At 41.7% G+C, this 22,141-nt stretch overlaps 1 long non-coding RNA gene across 3 annotated transcripts in view; it reads left to right on the top strand.

Moving 5' to 3' along the window:
- The window catches only part of LOC116790042, a 213,284-nt gene that overhangs the window by 80,197 nt on the left and 110,946 nt on the right, over positions 1-22,141 (top strand). For all 3 annotated transcript variants that reach the window (XR_004358234.1, XR_004358233.1, XR_004358235.1), the window contains one exon: positions 15,883-16,041. This is a non-coding gene — a long non-coding RNA (uncharacterized LOC116790042). The remainder of the gene's footprint in view (positions 1-15,882; positions 16,042-22,141) is intronic.

The following is a 22,141-nucleotide window of genomic DNA, read 5'->3' as shown; positions in this document are numbered from 1 at the left end:
GGGATTCTAGTATGTAGAGACAGAGACAGAGAAGGCTGTTCTCTGGGTGCAGGGTTGAGCAGACCTCGATTATGCAGGTGTTTTGAAGAGTATCATAGAATGGTTTGGGCTGGAAGGGTTTCACCCTCTCTGCTGTTGGTAGGGACAACTTCCACACATATTCTGCCCAGTAGCCATCTCTGAATCCCAGTCTCCCTGGTTGCTGACACACAGGCTCCCGAGGCTGCAGCCCCGCTCCGGTTGCTTGTACAGGCTGTCACCCTGGCCAGGACTTTCCATTAGCTGATCCATATGATCTGGAGGGCTGCTCCCCATGGCTCATGGCTATGGGTTTCACAACTGGACACTGAAGCTAGTGAAGAAGGACAGTAACTACTTCACATGTTGGCTTTGGTGTATCTGTTTCTTGCCTGTACAATATTGTGTGTGGGTGAGCATGAAGGCTCTCTGGAGTTGGGAACCTATTTTTTTACTTCCAAAGCACTTTGGCTAAAACACTGGATTTTTAAGTGGAGTACTCTCCCCAAAAAGTCATTTGAGATCTTATCCATTAGGGTAACTCAGCACTGAGATCAGTGAGAATTAGTCATTTAAAGGCTTTGTGCATCTGGATGTAGGTCTCTTGTGGCATACTTTTACATCTGCAAAACAGGAGTGCTCAGACTTCCTTACAGATGGGGAACTCTCAAATGACTCTGGACAGAAATTTACAGAAAATGTCTTGGCTGCCATATCCTGAAGGCTCACATACACTGAAGTGATAGTAGAAAAAAAATTCTCCAAATATGAGGATCCATTTGGAAGCAGATTGGCAAGGGTATGGTGAGAACTCTTATATTGCTGAAAGAAGTATTCATGCAAAACAGGCAATCTGTACCAATGCCAGCATTGGTTAATATATTTGCTGAAGACCTGAAAAAGGAATAAATAAAGGGAAGAGGAATTTGCAGGTGGGACAATGGTTGGTTTGCTGATCAAGATCAGGAAAAATGACAACTTGTGAGGGACTGACAGCAGTGGACAAGTAGGTAACACAAAGAATAAATTTACACACAGAAGGAATCCTGAAATAATCTACTTTGACCTCCTGAGTGAGGCACATGTTGTACAGATTATATTAAGAGAGTAAGAACTCACTATTTCAGTTGACACTTTCCTCAAATAGCTAATCACAGTAAATTAAAACTGAGGGCTGTATTTTTCATCTGAATTTGTGTTCTAACTTCCAAGCCACCGCTTCTTGTTCAGTCTTTCTCTGCTAGATTAAAAAAGCCCTTTTATCTGTTATGTTTTCTCCCTGTTCAGATACTTCTGTGTTAGATTCAGTGCAAGATTATGCACACCAAAAAGTATGATTTGCATTTCTTGTATGCCTTATGCTGTCAACTCAGGGAAAAAAAGGTAGGTGTCACTGTGACCAGCTCAACAAACATAAGTATTCAGCATGTCCTTATCCACCCTCTCTTATTCTGCTGCCATTTCCCTTTACACACGGGCCATGTTCAGTGACCTGACTATGAGCACTGTTGAAGCTTTGGGGAAGAAGATGAGATTTTAATGAGAGGAGTGGGGTTAGTGTTTATATTACAGTGGCAATGAAAAGCTCTCGTGAGATTAGAGCCCTTGGCATGATAGGTTTTGTGTTTTGTTTGGAAAAAAAAAAAGGCAAGCAGATAATAATTCAGCTTTGTAATCCAAATGATCTGGAATTTGGGAAGACTGTATCCTCACAAATAGGCAATCAAGTATTGGATTTTGAACGCACAGAGAGGAGCAAAATGAGAACTGCAACCCTCACCTCTTGCCCCTTAGTCTAGCACTGGTATCGCAAGGGCCTCCTGCATCTTGGTATATCCCAACCTGAAAAAAAAGGTGCCAAAACTTGGTAGTATGAATGAAGTGCTGTGTCATGGCTCTGTTCCACAGCCCTTCCCTGTTCAATTTTTACTTTCCATTCCTATATCTGCTTTAGCATTTATTTCATTATCTTTTTCATGGTTATCCCATCTTCTCTGACACTTCTCTCTGCTCTGTATCACAGCTGCTTGTACCCTTCCCCGTCAGCTGCAAGGGCCTTTATCTTTGTCTATAGCCCAAGGGTGTCTTTATCAGATTTACCCTCAAGGCCATCCCATGGAGTATAGGAGTGCTTTTGTCTCCATTCAGCAGCAGAAAAAAACAAGACTCAGAAGAGCAAAGGGACTTGGGTAAGAACCACCTAGCAAGCCTTTGGTACAGCTTATTTTGACCAGTCCCGAAGACCAGGGGTACTTTGTCACTTAAGAGCTGGGCAATCCTCCTCTTCAGTGGGATTTTTTCACTGGAAATTTTTCCCACCATGCCAACAGTGCTAAGATGAAAAAAGGGACCATTTCCTCACAGTGGGCTGGTCCCTGCCCTTGACTGACCTGTGTCTCTGGAAGTGGGGCATAGATGCATCTGGGGGCATAACTAGGGTCCTTGACACCTGGCCTGCTGGCCACTGAGTTCCCAAGGGGCATTGACCTGTCACAGTAGTGACTGGTCCTGCTGTGTGTTGCCTTGGGTTTGACCTCAGTGCTGCAGTGAGTTTTTGATGGCCTGGACGTGGCTGGTGGGTGAGGCTGTCTGAGGCAGAGCGCAGTGGGAGGATGCTTTCATGGGACCCATTGTGCTGGCACCTGTGAGGAGCCCAGGCTGGCTGTTGTTTGCTATTCCCTGCACACACGCAGGGAGCCTCATGTACTAAGTGACATCAAGGCTCATTATTTTCATCAGATGCCACATTTGTAACCTGTTACCAAGTAAATTGTGATAAAATAGACTGGAGCAGCCCAGAGCCTGACTCTCTGTGCTGAGATGGCAGCTGTGAGCATAGCAGGCAAGTAAAGAGTCTTACAGGACCACTGGCTTCAGCACATTAAAGGAGCAGGGGTTCTCATGGAGAGCAGGGAGTTCAGGTTAGAACCAGCTTATGATGCATCTTTTTTGCAGACACTCTGTGCCTGGGATGAGGGTGAACTATGTCCTTCCAGTGGTTCCAGGAGGTAGGTCTTTTACCTCCCTTCCTCTCCTCTTTGCTATTGCGGAGACTGAGAGAAGGGAAAAATATCAATGTCACATAGCAAATCTACAGCTTCATCTCATAGTTCTTCACCCTCTGCTTGGAGCCAAGAACAGGTCCTCACAAGTTACAATCCAAACAGTAGGGTAAACAGCAACAGACCTGCAGTTTTCACATTTCCTTTCCCCCATGCTGGAGTCCAGATGATGGGTGTGACTTGCAGTGGCAGCCAAGAGCACAGGAAAAAACCCCAGCTTATTACTGGGATTTAGTTTTCTGTCTTTGAAGATTCTCAAAGTCTGCCTGGGACGTTGAGGTTTTTGAAGAGGAACTGTGTTTGTTTCTCTGCTAGGAAATACCAACTGTTTCAGTTGTTTTGTCCTCCCAAGCTTCTGCCTGCCCCACAGAGACAAATATATTTGCCCTACAACATTTTGTGAAGTTGGATTAGGTAATATCTCCGGTTTGTATATGGAGAAACTGAAGCAACTGGGAAGGTTAAAAATTTCTGTAAGGACTCTTGTATGTCTTTGAGGGTTAGAAAGCTGAGAGCAGGAGTCTCTCCAGAGCACCCTCCCCCAAGATTTCTAGCCTGACCTACACAGAAAAACATGCTGTGGTTTTAAGGAACAAATGGGACCTTTAGTGGAGATCAGATCTTCCAGTGCTGTGCATGTGCAGAATTGAACTAGCAAACTTTATTTGGCTTGTAAATAAATAACGTTTTTACAGGGTTAATAGATGCTGAATAGCAAATACTAAAATGCTTCACATATGAACAGTGTGTGTTACTTGCAGTGCTATAGTGGAACATGCTGGAGGTAGTTATAAAGATAGTTGTAAATAAAGAATTTCTTGGGAATTTTAACACATTAAAAGTATTATGTGATCCAGAATAGTTGAGAAGTTTGACTAAACAGAATGTAGTCATTTTAATAGCAATGCAAATATTTCACTTTGGCAAAATTAAGATGGTATGAATTTTAAAGCCTTTCTATATTCTGGTATTTTACAAATAGAAGAAAATGTTGAAGTGCAAATGTTTTCAATAGAAGTATAAACATTTATCAGGAAATAAGCTGGTAATATTTGCTTCCAGATTTTTAGTTAAAAATACCTCTAGCATGGCTAAATTATGAAATACTTTATTGATATGAAAGGTACATTGTGGGCTGGAGGGGGAGTGCCTGAGCATTTTTTAACTTTAGCTTTGTGCATCTGTACTCTGGTTACCAGCTAACTAGCTCTTTACTGCTGCATTTCTTTAATGCTTACTGATCCCTTATAAATATAATAGCTGTGCTCTATTCTCTGCCCCAAAGGTCTTACAATTTAAATTGGCAGTTCAGAAGAATTATCTCCCTATTTCAGGAACTGGAGCATAGCAAGATCAGTGATTTGCTCAAGGTGACATGGAAAGTACAAAACACCAGCACCAGCTCGTTCCACTGTCCGGTTGAGATCCATCCTCCAAGATCCCTCATTTTGGGAGCACTGATTTCTGAGCTGGCTTGCTGCACTGCCCCAATGGCTTTAGGTGGGGAGATGGCCGGTGGCTGGGGATGGGAGTGGCTGGCCAGCTCTGCTGCAGCTGTCACTGCTCTTTGCTGACAGTTCTGTAATCCATGGTGCCTGCTTTTATGGTGCTAATTAATCTCTTCTAATTAATGAAATCCTTCTACTTAATGCTCCTCCCCTTCCTTTCCTCTTTGCCTCTCTTCACCTTCCACAGCTGAAACCTACAGTCCTCCTTGAGCAGGGGCTGATAAAATCTTCAGCCTTTAAACATCTCTGTGTATTCGTCTGTGGCAGTGCCGGTGGCTCCATCTGCTTTTCTCCTTTGGTGCGGTAGCAGCTTAATCTTCATGGCCTGTTATCTTTGAAGCACACTTGATTTCTCAAAAGAAAAACAGCTAAGCATTTTAGCACCCGCTGCTTTCCTTCATAGGCTGCTACATGTCATTGCTGTTTAATCATGGCCTGAGTTTGCAAACACTGTGTATGTAACAGTACTCCTTTAAATAGACCTACAGGCTTGATTGGGACAGCACATTCAGATAATATTGCTTGGCAGCACCTTTGCACTCTAGGACCGTTTATCTTCTTTCATTTCATCCCTTAACTCCTACATAACCTTTCCTCTCTTCTCAGCACACGGAGTCTGATTCTTGTCCTTGTGCCATGAAGCTGGTCATTCTATGTTGAGTAAATCCAGAAGCAGAAAAGAGGCTTGGGAGCTGCAGGACTGGATGTATCCAGCCTGTCCACTAAGTTATCACTTCTGGTATTCCTGAAAAAGCAAGGACCAGACTGCCACTGCACAAGCAATGCACAACACACAACAAAATATAGTCCTTGTCCTGAAGGACATTCAGTTCATTTTGGGACAAAGAGCCCATTTCTGGACTCACAGATACATGTCACTGCTTGGCTGAAAGGTGATAGAAAATTATAGTGAGCAGAGCCATCAACATTATGAAAGAAAGTTTCCATACTTCTGCTCATTCAACTGCTAATGACAGCATAATTTTCCCCTTTGCAAACTCTGCCAGATAGTTTCTTCTCTGTTTACATTTTTTTCAGCAGCTTCTTTTCCTCTCTCAATATCTTAAGTTTACAGTGCCTTTCCTCCCGCTCTGGTGGCTGATTTACATACAAAAGAGTGATCAGCTGTGGGAAGAACAGTCTAGCGCATCAAATAATAAGTGACATTAAGTGGCATCTAAATGACATTACTTCGATTCTCTGCTGAGCTATGAGTTGCAGTGTGACCATGCACACAGTAATTAATTCCTATGCCTCAGCTCCCCAGTTGTAAAATAGGCATGGTTCTGAGTTCTTGGGAAGTCCTGCATTAGTCTGGGGCCAAAGTGAGCAATGCCTGTGCAGAACTGAGAAACCGTGGTGATGGGATCCATTCAAAGGTGTCCTTGGAAAGCTGCTAGAAAGGCAGTTACTGTGAGCGAGAAGAATTGTATTGTGTCTTGTTTGTATGACAGAGCCATACTTTTACATGAGACAAGAACTGCATAGGAACCCTCTAGTTATACTAACTTCTGCTTTTTTTTGGTTCACCCCCATCCTTTTGGGTCAGAATATGCACACAGTTCAGTGGAAGGTAGAACTGCAGACTGACTCTTCAGGACACTGAAGGCCCACAAAGCAATACAGGGAGATATACTGAAATCAGAAAACTTCCATGCCTCATGTATTATTTTATAGTTTAGAGAGAGAGAGAGAAAAGACAAAAAGCATACTTTAAAGAGTGATCATAGGAAAGTGACTGTAAAAAACCCAAACAAAACCAAATTAAAAAATCCTCTGTCTTGCTAAATGCATCTGCTCACACTCTGTCTGATTCTTACTTTCCTTATGGATTTACAAGTGTAAATCCAGAATTGTTCTGTTAAAGTCAACATGAACAAAATTATTTTCAACGTATGTTTTCCGTGTACTTAAAATCAAGTCATTGCTGTAGCATCAAGTCACTATTACACCAGAAACTGTAAATGCACTATGAAAGGCATATGCCATTTAGCTTTAAAGGAATAGATTCTCTTCCTAGTTGGACTGATATATATCACAGATGATCCTGTGCAGGTCAGGGTGAACCCTGGCAGGCTGAATAAAGTCTTGCTCAAGATGCAGAATTACCTGAAAAAGGAAGGGAGTAACAGGGAGATCCCAGAGATTTAGTAAAAGCTTCTCTCATGGTTGCACACAAAAGGTCTACCCCAAATTTGTCCCAACCCAAAAACAGACCCCAAACATCCCTTGCAGAGAGCTTTGCCTCTGGATCAGAGGCAGTTTCAGCCAAGCAGCGATGTGGACATATTGACTTTTTCTCCCCAAGGGCAATCTCATCCATCCTTGAAAGGAGACCTGTGGAGCAGCATGCACTCTCATGCCCCACCATGCTTCTCAAGTGGTAAATGAGTAGCACACTCTGAGAGACTGTGGGATCTCCACTGACACCAAACATGTCACTGAGCTGCCAGTACAATGGAAGCTGGGAGAGCTGCTGGCCTAGGATCGGATGTCAAGGAGAAGTGGCAGGAGATGAGAAGTGCCAGGAATACTGCTTCCCAGCTGGCTCTGGAAACAGTTTATGCCTGTGTCTGTCCGCACTCAGATCAAAGCCTCCCTGAATTATTCAGGTGCTCTTTGAAAACTCTCATCATGCAGAAAGTGAAGGCAGCTTGGCTTTACCTGCTGGAAAACAAGCACTCATTGTAAGCTCCAGGGCCAAACCAAGGTTCCTCTGCTCACACAATGACAGTGGCTCCTGCCACCTTTATGGCAGGAGTTCTCTTCTTGTTACACCGGGTTCTTACATATAGGTCTCGAATGTGTGGGCCTTCAGTCCTTACAAGCTTCAGTAGGTACTTTGCATCTATCTCAGCCCAGCCTTGCAGTCCTGCACTGATGCATTGATCCTACCTTCTCCAGTGTGTTGGGCATGTGGAAATAGGTGCAACTGTAAGAACAACTACTGGCAAACTCACCTGGATGGTGTTGTGTGCTTCCAGCTGCATCAGTGAGAAGAACATTAGGTTCAGCCTAAAAATATTAATAAGATAGCACAAACTTGAGATCTCCTGGAGGGCAAGGGTAGTGTGTGCTCTGTTGTGCCATGATGCTGCAGCCACTCTGTTGAAGTGATGGGGCCCTGGCACTGATCCTCAGACTCTGAGAGCAGCAGCACACAGCTGACAGTGCCACACAGCAACTTAAAAGAAAAAAGTGGCCTGAGAATGGTGAGACAGAGTCAGAGCTCTCTGCTGTCCTTTTAGATACCAATAACTTCCTCTTCTATGGAGCGAGTCCAGAAATCCTTGTGTTAGAAGAGCTGTTTTGGTATCATGGGCAGATGCAGCTATGTTACAAGGAGAGACTATGTACAGCCTTCATATTACTTTCTGCATATTAAGCTCTCTGCATATCCAAGGCTGGGATTACTCAGTCCGACATTATGAACTGTGATGTCTTCATAATATTTTAGTTGCATGTTTTCTTTTAAATGCCAACACCAGGAGACAAATATCACATTAAAAAGTAAGTTAAAGACGGTGCTTTACTAGCCATGTGACTGAGAAGGTGAAAGGATTAAAAGGAAGATGGAAACCTTCAGTCATCCCTGACCTTTTTTGCTTCTGAGGTTTTAATTCTGTTTTCTGACTTGCTGAACACTTTCAGCAAGCCCCATTGCTAGAAAGTTCGTCAGCCAAATACCACTTTTCATCCTCTGCTGTTGACTAAGTTAACAGCCAACAGATCTACAGAGTCAGGCTGTTCTTACACAAAGAGGTATCAGCAATATTAGTGCTTATGGTAGTCCACACTGATCTCCTAGAATCACAAGATGCTTTTCTCTACTTGTCAGTACTGGTTGTATTGCAAAGTTGGTGTCTTTGATGTGGATAACTGTGGATGACGATGATGGTCTGTACCCTCTGAAACACCCTCAGACCCTCCTCATAAATCATTATCAGCTGCATCACAGAATAATTCCCCAATAGAGAGTGGTTTGACAGTTTCACACTAGGAACTGGTGACCTGTTTTGTTCTAGTTTAGGCAGGTAAGTTGCCACATACTGCCAGAAAATGATACTTGGAGTACAAATGCGTGCTTCAGAGAGAAAGTGATTATACAGAACGATGTCCACAGCAGAGCTGCAGTGCAGGAACACACTGAGTTCTTCATCCAGCTCCTTGAGGACAAAGTATTGAGGAAACTTGTAACAGCAAAATACAGGGTGCTCCTGTGATGGGGCTGTCTCTTGGGGTAAGCAAATGGAAGCCCAAAATATCCTTTCATTCCACAAAATGAAATCTTTATTGCCTATCTTTTTAGACAACAAAGGTGATCAGAATCTCCTTAAGAAAGTCTGTCCCAAGAAAAAAGTAAATTTTCTGACCTGATTGTTATTAGGTCCTCCACTGTCAAAAGTACTTAATATATCTGATTTCTTCTATCATGCCTGCCCTGTAAAGGGGTAATTTTTTTTTAGCATCAAGTAGGATAATTTTTAAATAACTTTTTGTTGTTGTTTTGGTTATTTATAGTATCACTACAGTATTTGAGTGACATCAGCAATACTTTTGTTTTCTCAGCATTCATGGTTCCTTTTACCAAGAAGCTCTAATCTACTGAAAATTATGGTAGTCAGATGTTCTATTCTGAATATTATCTGTAACTTGAGAGAATTAGTTTGTAATATGGTCCCTTTTCTGAATATCTGAAATATGAGGTTTTTAAAGGCCAAAAAATGACAGTTGTATATCTAAGTTTCACTTCTTAAATTAATTGTTTCCCCCGTCACTTTTCAGCTGAAGCACAGGAATGAAATGAACAGAACTAGCAGGGATCTCTGAGGTCACTGAGTTTCGTTTTTCCCCCTTGGGAAAATGACTGGGTTTTTTCTAACTAACACTATATTGTAGTGATTACAAAAAGTGAAGGGAATGGTTACTATTTCTGCATGCATGGTAATACTTGCCCAACAGGCAGTTACCTAAGAGTCGGGGTAAAGATTATTGCAGACTGTACATCACCTAAATCATCCTTGCCCATTTAAATTACTCATTAGTTGAAATAAAAGATTTTATTCCTTTTCTTATGTGAAATTAAGGAACACAAAACATTTTTTCATCTAAATCCCTCTATAAAACGTTGGTTATTAGCAACAAACAGATGCTAAAAAGCACACTTAAAGCCTGATTGAGAAACACTACTATGGTTGATCTTGGAAGAGATTTGTAAGGATCCTGTGTGACTTAAATAGTCCTTTGTCAACTGAGTTTCCTGATCAGATTGTACCTTCCACCATACACTAAAATTTACCCATTACTGAGCAACTACTGAGAGAGTGAAACCATAAATAGATATAGATAAGATGGTTGTGGAGCTGTAATCTTGGAAGATTACCTCTGGGATAGGGATGCGTACAAGGAAGCAGTCTAGTATATCCCTCCAACGTCTCCTCCAGCTTTGGAAGGATCTGACTGGTAGCTCCAAATCATGAGGATACATTTTTGTAGTTTGTGGCATTTAACGAAATCTAATATGCCATCTGATGTGCTGGAGGGTCTATCTGAACTTGTAGGTGTGTTCTCCCCTCTGTGTACTGTGATAGGCAGGGCAAGGATTTCTGGCCTCTTTAGAGTGGACCATAGTGGGGTTAGGAGAGGTAAAGGCAACAGCTTTTTGCCAAAATAGAACTGCAGTGGTTCACCAACTCAGACTTCTGCTGTGGTTTGTATGTCCCTATTGCACTGATAAGCATGGAGATACAGATGTTTATTTGGAGAGACATCTGCAGAAGAAATGCACTTAAGCCTCATATTTGAATATTCCCAAAGATTAGGAAAATCCAGACCAGGAAACCAAAACTTTGAAGTATAGCTCTGTTTCTTCAGGCATCAGATGAAAGAATATGTAGACTGGAAGGGTGCCAACAATGCAGTTCTTCACTGGACATCATGTGTGAAGGAGGAGTTCCTTCTTCTCCAGTAGGGCACTTGAATGAGCAGCTAACTCTCAGAGAGGCCTAAACTCTGCCATGCCAGTGCAAAACCACCACTCCCAGGATTTCTTTGTGTTTTGCAGCTTTTAAATGGAAGATGAAATTTTGGTTCTACTGACCCAATTGAAAAATACATGTTATATTGGATTAAATCAGAATGCATCCCATTGTTTTCCAAGCAGATATGAGAATGTGAAAAGCAGCCCATGCATCGTTTGTAAATCTATGCCATATGGCAGAGACATACTTCTGTCTCTTATTTAAAGGTGAAGATATATCTTGGGGCCTGGCTTGATGCTTTTTGTGACAGAATTGAATGTTTTCAAATACTAAAGCTACAGCAGGGTGAAGAGTGGAATGGGGTAGTGGAGCACTGGGGTGGACTGCGTAGGGAAGTTGTGTGACCTTCACTGTTGTTCTTAAAAACAGGCCAGACAAAAAGGGTTTAGTACTTTAACAGTGGTTGATCCTGCCTTGGCAGAGGCATGGTCTTGACAATCTTCTAAGGTAAACTTCAGCCATATTTTCTGTGATTCTGTAAAAGTATAGAATTGTTATTATTATTTCTGTTACTACCCTTTGAGGAGGGACACTTCTCAGAGATCAGAATCTGATGGTGCCTGGTGCTGTACCTGTATGTGAGAGAAAGATGGTCTTGCCCTCAGAGACCTTACAAATATGAGTCAAGAAGCAACGACTAATATGGACAGCTGAGGGAATACAGAAAGGAGCAATGAGACGCTATTGATCAGCAGGATAGGCAGTACTCATAATACATCAGCAGCCTAACTGCTGTCAGATTTTTGCAGGCATCATGGCTAAGGAGAATTTGAAGGAGGATAATGAGGAAGCTTTGCAAATGAAATCTCCAGGCTCCCACCACCTCTGCTCCAGAGCTAGGCAGCAGCAGGATAATGGTTTACCTCCCACTTCTGACTGTTCTTGTGTCCCTGCCTGTCGCTGCCCACTCTCACTGAGGGCACAGGTTGCAAACTTGTGTCTAGCCTGTATTGTGCAGGATGGCAGGAGACAGAGCCAGGATAAGGCCTGGCCCTCTATCCCACATGCTGTGGGATCTCTTCCAGTGACAAGAAGTAAAGTTGATGAGTCTGTATTGAGACAGTGAAGTGACCCCCGTGCTGCTCCACATAATTAATAAATAAAGCACTGGGGGAGTTTTTGCCATGCCGGCTGCTATGACAGGGCTGTCTACGGTGCACTTAAGCATTAAATGACCAATTTCTGTCAGACTAACTTCCCAAGCCTCTCTCTCTCTCTCTCACACACACACAAAGCTAGCTTCCTCGCTCCCTGCACTTGGAGTTTTTCAGCAACTGATGGCTCCTGGTTCATTTCTGTGGAATTAATTGGTCCCTGAATGAATTCTGTTGACAGGGCAATTTATCATGTGTTTGGGTTGACAGTGTTGGATACCGGTAAAGGGGGGGAGTGGTGTGTGAGTGGGATGAGGGAGATGGACAGGATGGGGGTGGATGGGAGGATGAAGAAGAGGAGGAGTAGAAGAAAGGGGAGGTGAAAGAGGAGATTGTTTAAAAAATTAAAAAGAAAGAGAGAGGAAAAAATTTGTTCCTCTCTGGCACCCTCCATTACAGCTCAGTGCGATGGATAATGCACAAGAACGATTGGGAGACGAAGGGAAGAGGAAGGGAGTGCCACTTGTCTCATGACAGGAGTCACGATGCTGCTTTTCCACAATTTGCACCATGGCTTGGGAGGAAAAAAAAAAGAAAGAAAAAACCCCAACAGTAAAAGCTCATCGTTATTATATGGTGTCTCTGGGGCTCAGCCAGGAGCCTCCACCTGTAATGCCTACATCTCTATTTCTCCCTCATACCAAAGTGAGTGGGAAGCTAGGGACACATCTGGTTAATCCTCAGAATGCTGATATGTGCCCAAATACTGTTTCAGTAGGCATGAGTGATGTCTAGCCTCTCATGATGCATTGGTATCTGTTGTGTCTTCTAGCTTAGACCATCCAAGGAGGAATCACATCTTGCAAAGCAAATTCCATAGTCTGGGTTCCCCATTTCCCTTCAGTATGGATCAGAAAGGGGTGCCTGGTCCCATATATGCCATTGACAATCTCAGGTTACATCATTTCACATCGTCCAAGATTGGGACAAGGAGGGACTTCCCAATATAATTAAAATTACATCGTAATTACATGGTCATTAAAATGTCATGTCTGCAGCATATTGATTCAGTTTCTAGTCAGAGCAATGTAGATGATCATTTCAGTCCTTCTGACTTCACAACTTCTGAACGTGTAAGTGTGGGTATGTGTGCACACACATGTGCTACAGCATGGATGTTAACACCAACCAAAGACAGAAAGAAATTCAATTTGAATGAAACAAAAGTATTCTAAGAAATATTAAATAGATTTTTTAAACAATGTCTTTTCTAGGAATCTTTGAGTGTCCTAAAGAGATGTACTAAAGACTTAATCAGAGGGAAGTTGGTCTGTGAAGTGTTGGTTGCATGCATGTGGAGAGGACGGGCTTCATTAGTGTCATCTTCACCTATATCTCCTCCCCCAGACTTCCCTACACTGTGAGTGGGATGTTCTAAAATACTCAGTGCTGAGGTCAGTGGAAGAGTCACCAACGGCTTTCCTGCTCATCTCACTGAGGGCAGCATTAAGTCAGAGCTCAGCATTTCTGAAATGGCCATCCAGAGCCTTGAGCTACAGGCTAATGGGACCTGCCTTTGTTTCTCAGAGCGCTGTGGCTCAGTTTACCAGCATTCAGTCATCACCTCTGATTGGGACCAAAGGTTTAATCAGTCCAGCATACAGAAAGAGTGCCCATATCATAAACAGCCTGGAAATGAAACTAAATTTGAGTGGCAAGACCAAAACTAGGGGTGATTATTTTGTTCAGTCAGATATAATGCAAATGCAAATATAATTTTCATCTCTTAAAAAAGGTTCAGCTGAGCATCAAGGAGACAGACTGCTTGTTTATGGTTGTCTACATGCTTGTTTTTACCCTGGGTTCAGTCAAGCCTCTACCCTCCATCCTGCTTGTGAACATATGAGCATCAGATCTTCTGGAGTGGTAAAATGGAGCAGGTAGAGTGAGATGTAGGAAGCCAGCAGCTGTCACACTAAAACTGCGGAGGATTTAAGAGTCTTTTTGTAGGGCCCCCAAGTTTTCTGCTAGTTAGAAAGCCAGTTAAAGTTACTGCAGTAAAAGCAAGTGTACAGGAAAGAACAGCCTTGCAAAGGCATGCTGGGTAGAGGGAAGATTTATTTTCAAGCACTCTTATTTTCCCTCTCTTGGTATGACCACTTCAAGGAAATGGTGCAGACAGCTCCTTCTAAAGGCCTTTGTAACAGGTTTCCATTGTATTTAATTACTCAGGTAAATAAAGCTGAGATGCATCTGTAGTGAAGCATATCAAACCTGGAAATACTCATCATTAGAGATGACCATATCCAAAATAGCAATTGTGATTTGAGATAGCAAGTTGAAGAAGAAAACACATGAGTGTAGCAATTTTTTATGTGGGATTCTGAAGTGTAAGTTTACACCATCTGGGGTGGGGACCCACTCTCTGTTGTAGTGTAAGACAACAAACAAAAATACTGGAGGACCTGACATACACAAATTGGCAATGGTGGCAATAATAACTGAGAAGTGATTTGTCTGCACAGAAGTCATGCAAACAGAGCTTAATCAGAAAACTTGTGAGATGTATGTGGTGCTTGGAAAGGACCAGTCTGAACTGGGCTAACTTAGTGGGTTGCAGTCCCAGAGAACAGAACCACTGTTGATTGATAATGAGAAAGTGCTTGTATAGGAATTGAGTGTCTTTTTATTAAGAGGGACTTCACACAGAGATATAAAACTTAAACTCAGGTTATTTATAAATGGGTTTTTTTCCTCATTAAAAATAAGATTTGTATTATTACAGTTTATAAATATGAACCAAAATGAAGAAAATACAGTTTAGTAGCAAGAGCTCTGCAAGATAAGTACAAATATCTGAGAAGCTCTAGCAGCTACAAGTTGATACCAGGTAAATTCAACCAGAGATAATGTGCGTATTTCCAACAGTGTAGGTAATCAGCTGTCAAAATACTATAGTTAGGGTTCAATGTACTTTCCAGCACTTGAACCTTTATACTTGGTAGCAAATGCTCCTCAGAAACAGATTCCCTTAGCTCAGCTCCAGCTATTGGACCCGCAGCAGGAATTAATTCAAAGCAGTCCTATGGTATCTCATATCAGAGACCAGACAAGATGATCACAGTGCAGTAGGAGTCTCCTCTGGGGTAGCTGTGGCAATGAACTTGAAAACAGCTATCTTAAAAGTCAATGCCTGATTCCAGTTTCGCTTATGCACTGTTTACACGAATGTAACTCTTTTGACTTCAGAGGTCTGATTGACAGTGGTGGATACAGAAGGCAAATCAAGCTTCTGAGAAAAATGGTTATGATCAGGCTGTCCTGAGCCAGTGAGGTGAACATGACATAGGACACATTAAAGGAATAAATGGGCATATTTTCACTTATAACACTGAAGCTTTGAGACAGAAACACAAACATTTTTATATAAAAAAATTATCCCTGAAAAGAGACAGTAAAACCTGAAACAATGCAAATCTTTCTGTATTGTGAAATAAAGATGAAAAAACTCCTGTGGTTGAAGAGGCAATGATTCAAAAATGAACTCTGCATAAAACAGTGGACACAAAATTAACCAAAATAAGCTCTAAGAAGGTTGCATTTAGAACTAAATAGGATATAATAGGTAGGTAGCTAAGGTGGCAAGACAAATGACTTGGAATTATTCAATATGCAGCTCCTGCAGCAGGCTCCATGATTAGAAATGTAAGCTAGAGTTGCAGGCTGAGTTTCCTCACTTTTAATGCTCAGTGTGTGGATGTAGGAGTATCGGATTTGTAAGACTGGGCCAGGCTTGTATTTTGACTGGTTGACCATCTCTAGCAGTAGTCTCAATAGATTCTTAAGAGGAAAGTGGAACTGTGCAGAGGGCAGACACAGGAACCATCTGCAGTTTGTTGTGAGCTCAAGTAATCTGCAGGTTGGCTGAATCCCAGAAATGTTCATAGCTTTCCAGAATGCCTGTTGAATGCTCATAACCCTGGATTATTTTTTGCCTGTAAAACTGTCCTGTCTTTTCTGGTATCATGGTGATTCCTTTGGTTATAAGTTCAGTTGGTCAAAATACAAACTGTTGGGGAAAAATTTTGATCAGCTTTGAATTTGCTGCTTTGTAATCTAATCAGTTGTCATCTTTTTCTTGTGTTCTTGTGACCTGCAGAATCTGGTTCTGCTAAGGAAGCCTCTGGCTTGTCTTCTGGGGAGTGTTCAGGAATCATTTTGATGAATTCCAATTAAGAGTCTTTTTGACACCAGGGGATGAAGAGGTCAAAGGATGTCCTGAGCAGCACATAACAGACTACATGGAGCACAGATAAAGGTAAGAAAATGGCACAGTTGTAAAACTGAACAGAAAATTCCTGAAGACATGAATAGCATTTGAATTTGCAAGGATCTTGGAGTGAATGGTGCAGCTAAGATTTCTGCCTGGAGCCGTGCAACACTATGTAAAGACCTTTGTATACTTGGTGGAGAAAGTAATAACAATGTTATGTCTCGTTATGTAGTGATTAATCTGGAATGGAAGTTTACAGAAAGTTGTAGACAATCTCTTCAGAAACAAGTTTTTGTAGTCATGTGAGACTTGTAAGGAAGAATTAGTGTGGTTGCTTGAAGATAAGAGATCTCTGAGTGCCTTCTGGCATCCTTGTGATTCAAGCAGGAGACCTCAGTAAATTGCTAGACGTGGCAATGGTCTGCATAGCAATTTGTCTTTAACTAACTTTGTTTATGGCTAGTTAAAAGAAATTCAGGGGACTAACCTCACAGCCAAGTGGATACTCAGTCGTGAGCAGAACTGACAGATTCTCACTGACATTTGTAGAGTCGGTCTCTGTCTTTTGCACAGCCCAAGTAACGTCATACAAGTAACATCATACAAGTAACATCAACTGCAGCATTAACTGAGCTTTATAGGAACTCTCCAATGAGTCTGAGCGAGTTACCCTCAATGTAGGCAAACATCCTGTAGGACTGAGAAAAGATAGTCACTTTGGTCAGAAAGGTAAAATCTCATTGCTCAAGTTGAGAACCATAGCTGATTGCATATACAAGTTGGTTGCTACCAATATCATGTATTTTCAAACACTGGAGTCATGCCTGAATTCACAGCAGAAACTTCTGTGAGTAGCAGTCTACTACTTTGGCAGCCCAGAGAGTAGCGTAAAGGGGCTCTTTTGCACTGTGTTTATTCAAGGCACACGAAATCCTCCATGGAGGAAGTATGGCTAGTGCTTTTGTTTTTGAACTGTTTCCATCTCTTCTTCTAGTGACCATTTTCTCCTCTCTTTGGCTTCTTCAGTCTGGGCTGTATCTTAGGTGACTTGTTTAGGATTTGAATAAGAGATGCTGAGAAGAGCTCATTTGGGGTGAAAAATGTAATACAATGGGGATAGATGGCAGAAAAAATAGCTGTTATTATTTTGGCCCTGATAACCAAAACTAGAATTCTGCCTTTTTTTTTTTTCAAGGTTTATCAGATTAGGAGCAAGCCACGTTAGACCACTTACTAGTTTTGTGTGCCTAGGGAGAAACAGTGTCAGGGAAAACATTTTCCATCTTTGATAAGCAAATCAGTGGCTTGCAGATTCACCACCCTTTTGTCACTTTCAAATAGGGTTAATAGGACAAAGTGAGAGGACCTGCAATCACAACGCTTACATCTGAGGAGAAGGAGCATAAGGAAGTTTTTGCAGCTGTATGATTTTTGTCAGTATCTCCTCTATTAGCAGCATGGGGAATTTCAAACTGAATGTCTGTTTTGGCAAATTAAGGGCTGTTCTGGAGCACAAACCAATCTCAGTAGTCTAAGATTCCAGCTGCCTTTTGAGGCTTTTGTTTGGCCATTTAATGTGGGCTCTGACACTCACTGTTACAGATATTTATTGCACAAATCCCACACTCAGTTCTCTGTGTAATTAACCAAATAATCCAGGTTCAACTTCTCGGTATTTTGAGTGGTTGTGCAAGGGAAGAGATACATCAAAGCTTTAATTTTCCTGTATTAAAGCCTTTGTAATTCAGAGATCACACAAACCTAGTACCTTTGCTGATTTATGACTAACTTAGAAGGAGGGACTCCAAAAAGCCTCCCAGTCACCTTTGAATGAAACACAAAAATAATGAAGCCCAGCCCTGTGATATGGCCATGTAAACATTTGCCTTTCCCTGCCACGCTCTTCACCATAGTCCCAAATGTTCTAGAGTCTCTCTTTCTTCTGAGGGAATAGGTGAAGTGTGTGCTCAGTCTTGGGCTGCAAAGGCAAACAGGTTTCAGAGCAAATAAAAATGTTATTGATTTTTTTTTTGCTTTTGTTGTATCAGCCAAGTAAAATACATATGAAGAGGTAAAACCCATGAATAAACAAACAATAATGGGTGAAAATAGACAATCTATACACAAAAGACAAAATTAGAAAGGTGCACATGACAACACTGGAGATCAATAAAGACTGTGCCAGGTTTCCAGAGTCAAAGACTGTTCTGAGTTCCCTTTAGTTTTGTTTCCACTCTCTCTCCCCTCCTTTTGGTGGGAACTTCACATGTGGCACCTTGACCCAGAGCAGGATTTTCTGGGAAGTCAGTAATTCAGCGAATTCGTCTTCAAGGAGAAGAAATGTTCAGCATCACCAGGATGTTTCACATGCTTTGTGGCCTTTCCCCCCAGATATTTTGCTGTTCATAGTTTATTTCACGGTAGGTCTTTGAGACCTCTGGTGTGGGCCAGGAGCCCACTACTTTCTATGCGAACACAAAGCAGCAAGAGAATTCCTGCTACAGACAGTAATACCTTAAATCTAGTGAGGGTGATCGCCTGATACAGACAGAAGGGGGAGCAAAATTAAATAGCTGGAGCATAGGGTATAACTTAAGTCCCTTCTGATTTATACTAAAACTTAAAAAGAAGTTGAATGGTGAATATGTATCCTAGCTGGTAGAAGAACAGGGGAGTTTTCTTAATGGACTTTAGAACAGTCTTTCCAAAGAAGGGCAAGTTAAAAATAAATTAATTCATTAAATCTCAGGTCTGATTAGATACAGAAAAAAATGATGGGTAAATTTTTGGGGATCTTTAGCAAAAGATATTACAAAAAATTTCAGAAAAGCTAAAGGTGTGTACTATACAACTGAGTGTCCAAACATTTCTCAAAGTCTTGTAGTAAAAATACTGAACTCTACATACTTACATGCCTAGCTCACATTTGAACCCTTTTGAGGAGCTGGTCCCAACCGCAGAAACTGAGCCTTTGGAATATTCTGACAAAGGTGAAACTGAATAACAAAAGATTATGCAGTTCAGAATCCTTGCCAGTTTCTTATAGTTATTGGCCAATGAACCCTCAAAATTGATGGGATGAGACCAAATCATGGAAGGAAATCTCACTCCACTCCTGTGTGCATCTGCGACAAGAAAAGATGCTCATGGTCTGGGAAAGTGCTGGGCTGTTGGTGATTTTGGAAGACTAGTGGTGTTTGGTTAGATCCCTGAGTATGGGTTACCTGTGGGTTACAGTTTAGAGAGCTGCTTTTGGGGATCTTGGCCAAGCGTCTTCCCGAATTAAAAGTTTTGTGGACATTATCTGGGCTATTGGTGTGCTTCTGTGACCTATCTGTTAGCACTCTATTTCCACTGTGCAGCATCTTAAAGTTTCTCTTCTATTTCATCACAGCATTTTCTAACTCATTTGCTTAGACATTTTTTATGTTATGTGTATGTATTCCCCTGCCAGAAAATGATGAAGCAGGTAGAAAACCTGTGTTGAAAATTATCTTTTCTTTCATTTACTTTCCCAGGAATTTTGGGGGGAAAAAATTACCTAGGGCTAGTTGATGATGGCCCCTTTTGCTTTTATCCATACCTGCATAAAGGGCAAGAGGATCCAGTGAGCTGGTGTGGCTGGTGAGATTTATGTGTTTTTCCTTTTCTGTGAATGATCAGATGAGCAGCACTGAATGACTTTCTTTCCTTTCCAGTTTTATCTAATGATAAATGGCTTGGTCAGGACAGGAATGATGTCTTACTTTGTACAGTACCTAACGCACAGAGTTGTTGTCTTGGTATCTGTAGGTGATATTAATATGGTTCATAGTCACAGTACATAGGGACTGTAATGTTTCTTTCCGTGACTGTAGCCTTTGGCTATGCTACTTTGTGTATTCATTCAGAGTCAGCTGCTTGCTAAAAGCAGTCTTTTAGCAGTCTTTTCAAGACCCCAAATAATGAGATACAGATTGTATTTTGACCTTATATGCGTAGCCCAGGAAATGTGTATATGAATGCTAACTAGCATCACCTGGTAAATGTTTTACCAGATTCATCTCTCACACGAAAATCAGTACTTTGTATGCCAAGTCTCAAGCACTCAGTAAGAAAGAACTGTTATCCTCCACCTGCAAGAATAATGACATGAACTTAAATGTCATAAAGAGCTTTTTTTCTGTTTGTTTTTATTTTTGTCTTGTATTTTTGAGCCTGTAATTGAAACGGGATGGTAGAACCAAATGAACTCACAACTCTTTTATGAAGGCTGAGATTTCCATCTTATATATCCTGTAAGCATATATATCCATCTTATATATCCTGGAGCAAAGGAACAAAACTTTGATAAGACTTGTAAGGCAACTGGGAGAAACAGTCACGTATTGTATTCTGATTTTGAGTGAACTGGTTTGGCTACTGCACTGCCAAAGCCAATTACAGTGAATATACCTGCAAACAGTGTAAGTGATGTATGTTGGTAGAGCTGTTCTGAGCAAAACAAAGTAGAAAGAGAAAATACATGTACCTGAGATGAGGTTTGTGATGGGGTACCTAAGAGGCAACATAAATCCATCATCAAGTATCAGCTCTGTGGACGATTAAGTTTCTTGAATGGTACACTTCAAAAAATTAGGTTAAATTGGGTTTTTGAATGCAAAAGGAACAATTAATAAAAATTTGACATACATTTTTGGGGCAGACAGCAGTGAAAACTGGACAAGTTGAGATGTCCCGTGAAATCTGATCTTTTTGGGGATCATTCCCGTATGTATCACCAGCTCCTAAGTGCCCCAGCTCCTCTCAAGCACCATGGTGTGAGCTGTTCTGTACCTGCTATTGCTCTTTGCTGGCATTTTCTTCCTCTTTTATGCCTTTATATAAAAAGCATCCCTTGACAGGCAACCAGTCTGCAATCTCTTTCTTTCCTAGCAGACAGGTAGAAGTACCTTCTCTGCTTCTCCTCAGTGGGTGACCAGATAGGCAGGATGCACACAGCAGCTTTGGAAAGGGGTTTGGAATGTATCCTGTCTCTCCTCTGTGGTATTGCGACTCCATTCCCACAGCCCCAGGGTTGTAGCATTTAGTGCCCCTGCTACACCCTTTTAGCTACCAGAAAACCTGCACAGTTTAAGAAATTAAAGCATTCACTTAAGGTGTTAGAAAAGCATTTCCAGAACAAAGGTGATGCCAGTTCCTTGCCTCTCACCAGAGCTATGAGGAAGAAGCCAAGCTGCAGACTGTATTGAAAGTGAGAAGGGTAAACTCCCCCTTCCTCCTTTCCCATCCCAGCCCCAACCCAGCCCCCAATAAGGCTTCATCTCTCCATGAATGGAGTCCCTCTGAGCATGATACTGAGCCAGAGGAGTGACAGGTGCCTCCTGATATGCCTAAATGAGAAGAACCAATCAGAGGAGCCTGCCCAGCTTTTGTTGTCATCTGGCTTTGCTCACGAAAGATGAGTTTGATTGACAGATGCATCAAGGTTCACAGTTTATTGGTTTTTGCAAAAGAGCCAGATCTGCCAATTTAGACAGGGGAGTGACACAAAACTTTCCATCTAAATGGACTAATTTTACCACAGGGAATTCCCAGGCAGAGCGCTCCAAGGCAGGCGCAGTCCTGTTTTATTTTTTAACAAGGACTGAATGACAAATATAAACGACAGTTCTAGGCTGACGGAACATCAGCATTTGACACTTCACAGGGGAGCGGTGAAATAAACAATAGGCAGAGAAATTGAATTAGAATCAGATGAGAGTCAGCTAGAGAGGGAGAGGAGGGCCTGATTCTCTACCAAATAATTCATAAAAGGGCAAACTGAATACTAAGTAGCTATAACATGCTCACATCCTGGTTTATTAGCAAATTTAACGTACTAGCATATTACACTTGTGTGATGTAAATGGATGGCTAGACAAAGGTGGATGGTAGGGAGTGTACAAGGAGTTTCTGTTCCTGGTGGTGCAAACCTCTTGTGCTAATCTTACTCTGTGTTACTAATAGACTCTACAAAGTTAGAGAGCAAAAAGTATGACAAGTTCATTTAATTTCTCTCCTCTTCCCTCTGGCATATTGCCTGCAGAGTTCTGTCCAGTCTTCCTGTATTCTGGCGCTTACTAACTTTTGGGTACCCAGCTTTGCAGCCTTGGCTCCATTTCTG

The sequence above is a fragment of the Chiroxiphia lanceolata genome, chromosome 8, assembly GCF_009829145.1.
Source record: "Chiroxiphia lanceolata isolate bChiLan1 chromosome 8, bChiLan1.pri, whole genome shotgun sequence".
Lineage (NCBI taxonomy): Eukaryota > Metazoa > Chordata > Aves > Passeriformes > Pipridae > Chiroxiphia > Chiroxiphia lanceolata.
Note: the sequence above shows the minus strand (reverse complement) of the source record. Positions and strands in the feature narration are given on the sequence as shown.